Here is a 7,096-nt window from a genome sequence, read left to right on the forward strand (position 1 = left end):
TCCTTCCAGAGCCCATAACACTGGGTTCAAATGTAGCCTCAGATACTTCCTAACTATGTGACCCTGGACAAGTCACTTTACCCCCATTGCCTAGCCTTTACCACTCTTCTTCCTTGGAGCCAATACACAGTGTTGATTCCAAGACAGAAGGTAAAAGTTTAAAAAAAAAGGAAAAGTTCACATATTCCAGGTTTAGAAGCCCTGATCAAATTAAAGTCTATGATAGCCTAATAATGGGTCACACAGCATCTAAGCAGCAGAATCTGAACTTAAATCCAAGTAGTCTAAATAGAAAATTATTAGGAAATGGGAAGAGTCTGAGGCAAGAAGGACTTTGTCCAGTAGGTAAAATAATTCCTATTTCTGGCACCTTACAGGCACTTAAGAAATGTTTATTGTATCCTATTGTACCAGCAACCCACTTGGGAGAGCCCCAGCCTGACTGTGTCTGAGATTTAGAAGTATAGATTTAGAGAGATGGAAGCTGACCTAAGAGGTCATCTAGTCCAACCCTCTCACTTTACAGATGAGGAAACTGAGGCTGGTGGGGGTTAGAAGACTTCCCAAAAATTACCCAGGTAGTAACAGAGCTGAGATTTGAACCCTGCTCTTCTGATTCCCAAGCCAAGATCTTTCTCTTGTACCCAGCAACCTCTCACTGCCCTGTGGGAGATTTTAAATATAAGCCAATGATAGATAGGGTCGCCACTCTATGGCCCTGGTCAGAGCCCTCCCAAGAGGTCATTTACCTCCGAAGAGTAGAAGAAAAGCAGGCAAGAGAGAGAATGCCTTATGGAAAGAGATTTGATGGCCAAGCCTTAGGCTCGCCTGCCCCCTTGTGACAGGAGAGGGAAGGAACAGGAAAAAAAAGTTTGTGAAAGTCAGAAACGGTTCAGAAAATGCACAATTTTGTCCCAGAATGTTGGGACTGCAGAGAACCATGGAAATTGTCTATAGCAGAGGTTCTTAACCTTTTAATGAACCTCTTTGGCAGGCTTAGGACACTGATGGATCCCTTCTCAGAAAAATAGTTTTAAATGAATAAAATATATAGAGGATTACAAGGGGGGGGAGCAATTATTTAAGTGCATATTATGTGCCAGTCACTATGCTAAACATTTACAAATATTATCCTCTTTGAAGCCAATCATATTGAAATGCAGTTATCAGTTGGTTTGTTGGTTTGATTGTTTTATTTTTATTTTCATTTTTATTATAATAACAAATTTCCACATAAATTTCCCAAGTTATATGATTTATCTTGTCTTCTTCCCTTGTCTTCTTCCCTTCTTCCCTCCCCCGTCCCAGAGTAGACAAGTAATTCAATCTAGGTTATACATCTATTATCACGCAAAACTTATTTCCATATTATTCCTTTTTGTAAGTGAATAATCTTATAAAACTAAAACCCCAAATCATATACCCAAATAAACAAGTAATAAATCACATGTTTTCATGTGCATTTCTACTCCCACAATTCTTTCTCTGGAGGTGAATAGCATTCTTTGTCCCAAGTCCCTCGGAATTGTCCTGGATCATTGTTTTGCTATTAGTAGCAAAGTCTATCACATTTGATTGCCCCGCAATATTTCAGTTACTGTGTATGACCTCTCCCAGTTCTGCTTATTTCATTCAGCATCAATTCATATAGGTCTTTTCAGTTCTTTCTGAATTCATCCTATTCATCATTCCTTATAGCATATTAATATTCCTGATTGTTTTTTTAACAAGTTCATGAACCCCAGATTAGCTGAACTCATGGTCTAGTTCAGCCCATTCGTTTTACAGATGAACAGAGGGTCTAAGAGCTTAGATGACTTACCCAAGTTCATACTGAGTTTTCCATTGTTTGGGACCTAGGGACTGTCCCTTCTTCTAATCACAAAACCTTATCCTTCAACTACTCCCCAGCAGGAAAACAGGCATAAGAAATAGTAGTGGCAGAATGCAGAAGTCACCAAAATCTATTTTTGTGACCCTCTTTTTTTTAACCTTTTAGTTTTTTTTTACAGTAATGTTTTATTTTTTCTCCGTTTCTACATAAGAACAATTTTTGGCTTTCGTTTTCTGACATTTTGAGTACCATATTCTCACTCTCCCTCCCTCCCCTCCTTCTTCCCTGAGGAAGTAATCAATCTGCTATTGGTTATACACCTGCTATCATATAAAACATATTTCTATATTCATCCTGTTGTGGAATAAGACACATTAAAAAAATCATGAAGGAAATAAAGTGAATCGGTGAGCTTCAGGCTACATTCAGATTCTAACAGTTCTTTTTTGGGATGTAGATAGCATTTTTCATCATAAATCCTTCAGAATTGCCTTGGTTCATTGTATTGCTAAGAATAGCTAAGTCATTCTCAGTTGTTCATCTTACATTATTGCTGTTGCTATGTATAATGTTCTCCTGGTTCTGCTCACTTCACTGCATCAGTTCATGTAGGTTCTGTGATCCTCTTTGAAGTGCCCACCCTAGTCTTCTGCTGCTTGTCACTCTCTTCCCTCTCCACATGCTTTACCAAGTCAGAAAACTGGGGCTCTGAACTTAGACGTGCTAATCATTTGACTTTGGGTAAATCACTTGATCTCTTAGGCCTCTGTTTCCTCATCGATAAAAATAAGTGGGCTGAACTTCGAAGGCCCCTTTCAGCTCTAAAATTGTGATCCTATGATCATCCTTCTCGCCCTTTCCTTGGCTGTGAATTAGAAAGAATTTGATAAGTGAAATCAATTCATCATTCAACCAACCAATCAAGTAGCATTCATTGAGCACCTTTGATCCTATTTTCTTAACAAGTACCAGGCACTATATTTGGTGACAGAGCCACAAAAATGAAGACGAAGCAGTCCTTGTGCTCAAGGTGCTTACATTCTATTGGGGTAAGGGGAGAACACCAGAAAATAAAAATATAGGGATAGATTAACATTAATTAATCATTTCCTATTCATCCTGTATGCAGCAGGGATTATCTTTTGCCTCTTTTTTTGTATCCCCAAGGCTTGGCACAGTACCTGGCATACAGTAAGCACTTAATAAATATTGATTGATTGATTATTGATTGTTATCTAACCTCTTTTGAAGCTGTTTCCTTATCTATAAAATGAGGAGGATAATAACATATACTTTGTATATCATAAGGTTGTCTAGAGGAAAGTAAATGCTCTGTAAACTTTAAAGCACTCTATAAACGTCAATTGTTATTACTTTTATTCTATATATCCCTAGTGTCTAGCACATAGAAGATGCTTAAGAAATGTTTGTTGAATTAAATTGGAAAATAAAAGCGGCCCCAAGAGTAATTTAATGCCTACCTCAGGGATATTTTTGCATTTGAATAGAAGACAGCTTTAACACTAAAGGCTGAAGCTGCAATAGCTGAATTCTCAGCATCTCAGTGGAGACATATTTTGTGGTGGCAGAGGAGGGGTGAATTTCTATTTCCTCTTACAGAAAGAATTTGGTCTCTCCAAGTTGGATGGGCCTTTGTTGGTCATCTAATCCAACTGAACCACCTCCCTGACAAGTATCCATCCAGTCTCCACTTGAAGACATCCACAGATGACAAATTTATTCCTTCCAAAGTAGACCTTTCCACTTTTCAGCAGCATTGCTTATTAAGAAGTCCTTCCTTATATGGAATATTTGCAATGTCTATTCATTGCTCTAAGTTCTGTCTTTAAACAGATAAGTCAATTCTACTTCCAGGTCACTGCCCTTCAAATACTTGAAGGCAGCTAACCTGTGCCCTCTCAACTTTCTTTTTTCTCAAGGAATCATTCTATAGCATGCTGTATGGTGTTGACCTAAAGAATTATGTAAATTCCAAATTGATAATGAAGAATGAGTTCAATTATTCACTCCTTTAAAAAATTTTAAGAGGCTGTGAGGAGCAAAGATTTCTAAATTAGGAGGCAGTGGGTATCACTTTGGGTTGGCAACCCCTTTATAATGAGCAGTCTTGAAGAGCTGAGCTCATACCAACTCCACACTAGAGTAGAATGAACCTCTTTGTTCTTGCCTGATTTTTATTTCCCAGATGATTTGGGTCTTAACCCAGGAAGAGTCACCAAGCATATTAAATTCACTTATGACTAAGACAAACATTTCCTGCTTAGATGGATTTCGCACAGAGCCATATCCAGGAATTTTTATAATAATGGGATTCCATGTGCATACTTTTTGACCTAGCAATTCTACTATTAGATCTACACTCTACAGGATGAAGAACAGGACTATGTACAAAACTATTTATAGTAGCTCTCTTTATGGTGGCAAAGAATTAAAAACCAAGGAGATGCCCATAAATTGGGGAATGGCTAAACAAGTTATGGTGCATGAATGTGGTGTTGTAAGAAATGATGAAGGGGATGGATTCAGAAAAATCTGGTAAGACTTATACAAAGTGATACAGTTAAGTGAGCAAACTCAGGAGAACAACATATACAGTGAAAGCAATATTGTAAATGAAATTGATTTTGAAAGACTTAGTAACTCTGATCAGCACAACAACCAACCATGATTCCAAAGGACTAACAATGAAAACATAGTATCCACCTCAAAATAGAGATCCAAAGGACTAAGAATGCAGGCCTTTGCTTATTTTCTTTTCTTTCTCTTTCTGGTCATGGCTAATGAGAAATCTTATTTTGCATGATTATAATTAGTTGTAATGCATTTTATTTTTCTTGCCTTCTCAAAGGGAGGGGTGGGAAAGAAGATGGGAGAGAATTTGAAACTAAAAATTAAATTACATTACATTTTAAAATAAAACAGTTACAGAAATAAGAAAAGCTCACATTTATATGTCATTTTAAGGCTTGAAAGAGATTTTCCCCACACCAGATAGTTATGTGATATGTAAAAATTAAAAAAAAATTTATAGTGGTATAGGGCAGAGCAATAACTTGCAACTCTGGAGGCTAGAGCAAGTACAAAAAAATATACTGGGAACTAGCAACCGAAAAAGCATAAAATTCTATTTATATTTTTTGTTTTAACATCACTCAAATTTCCCCTGCATCCCTAAGGTCCATTCATTAGAATAAAGATTTGAGAGCTAGACCTAGAGATGGAAGACCCCAGGCTTAAATATGACTTTAGACACTTCTTAGTGTCTCAGTGTGTGACCCTGGGCAAGTCACTTCACCCCCATTGCCTACCCCTTACCACTCTTCTGCCTTGGAACCAATAAACAGTATTGATTCTAAGATGAAAGGTGAAGGTTTTTTAATTATCTTTTTAATAAAAAAGGAAAAAAGAAAAAAATCAGAAAAATTAATCAAATTATTGAAAAATTTGAAACTATCTACAATGCTTCTGATCTATAGACATCTAGCCCATACCCTACATGCTCATGCTCCTTTAAAGGAGTGGAGGCAATATCTTCTCATATCTCTTTTTACAGGCCAAGCCTGTTCATTGTAATTTTTTTTTTAATTCTTACCTTCCATCAATACTCCATGTTGGTTCCAAGGCAGAAGAGTGGTAAGGGCTAGGCAATGGGGGTCAAGTGACTTGCCCAGGGTCACACAGCTAGGAAGTATCTGAGGCCAGATTTGAACCTAGGACCTCACATCTCTAGGCCTGGTTGTCAATCCACTGAGTCACCCAGCTGCCCCTTTGTACCCAGCTACTTCTTTGTAATTTTACAATATTCATCTTCTATTATTTTTTTCAGTTGTCATTTTTTCCATTTGTATTGTTATTGTATATATTGCTTTCCTGGCTCTGCTTACTTTATTTTGTATCAGTTCACAAAAGTCTTTCTATGCTTCTATGACTTCATCATATTCTTCATTTCTTATAGCAAGTTAAGATTCTATTATATTCATAATGGTGTTGCAGTAGGGAGAGTACTGAGATTGGAGTCAGAAAGACTTGAGTTCAAATATTAATTTAGACACTTATTAGTTGTGTGGCCCCAGGCAAATGACTCTGTGTTGGTCTCAGTTTCCTCATCTGTAAAATGGGAATAATATTGGCACCTACCTCCCAGGATTATTTTGAGGACTGTAATAAGGTATATTGACCCTTATTATTTATTGGTATTTGTATTTACCAATAGTTGTTAATGATATGGATAAGCTCTTGAATTGATGTGATCCTGGGTATTATTACAGGACCAAATGAGATAGCAATTGTAAAGTGCTTAGCATAGTACCTGACACACTGTAAGCATTATATACAAGTTAGCTATTATTATCATTATAATCTACCTTTAAAGGCAAATTCAGTTAAGTGGAAAGCCTATGGAGAGATCCTAGCCTTCAAGGCACAAGGCAGAGGATACAGAATCTTGTGCCATTTACCTAAGGAGGAAATCTAGGACATAGACCACAAAATGAGCAATAATAAAAGCACCCTCAAATCAATTTTTAAAGAGAAATTAATTCAGTTGAAGGGATGAGGGAGAGATCCAGAGGAAAGAGAATAGGCTCCACAATGTAAGACCTTGGTTTGGGGTGAGGTAATGATGGACACCCCAACAGGCCCACCAAGACTGAAATTCCCAGAATATCAGAAGGCTTCTTGGGTCTAGGAAGAAGTTGATGGGAGTAAAAAGGAAAGAGAGGAAGCTTTCTATCTAGTTACAACTATCTAGTTGCTAAACAAATGCTAAGTTCGTTTGTTTCTAAGTATTATTGTTTAGTCATTCTGACATTTCATGATCCCCTTTGGAGTTTCTTTGGCAAAGATACTGGACTGGCTTGCCATTTTCTTCTCTGGTTCATTTGACAGATGAAAAAACTGAGGCAAAAGGATTAAGTGACTTGTCCAGTCACATAGCTCTTAAATGACTAAATCCAGATTTGAACTCAGAAAGAGGAGTTTTCCCAATTCTGGACCCAGCATTCTATCCACTGTGCCACCTAGCTGCCCTTCTAACCATGGAGGCCCCTTAAGTTCTGGTACTCTGGCAAAGCTCCCGTCATTTGTTATAACTTTCCTCTGGGGTCCTACCAAAGTGGCACAGAGCATACAAATTCAGAAGGGTTATCAATCTCCTAAAGTCACTGACTAGTTAGTATTTGATTAAAGAATAGTCTGTGAAGTCCCTCCAGTGGGAAAAGGAAATATTGGGAGAAAACTATA

Source organism: Monodelphis domestica, chromosome 4 (genome assembly GCF_027887165.1).
Source record: "Monodelphis domestica isolate mMonDom1 chromosome 4, mMonDom1.pri, whole genome shotgun sequence".
NCBI classification, from domain to species: domain Eukaryota; kingdom Metazoa; phylum Chordata; class Mammalia; order Didelphimorphia; family Didelphidae; genus Monodelphis; species Monodelphis domestica.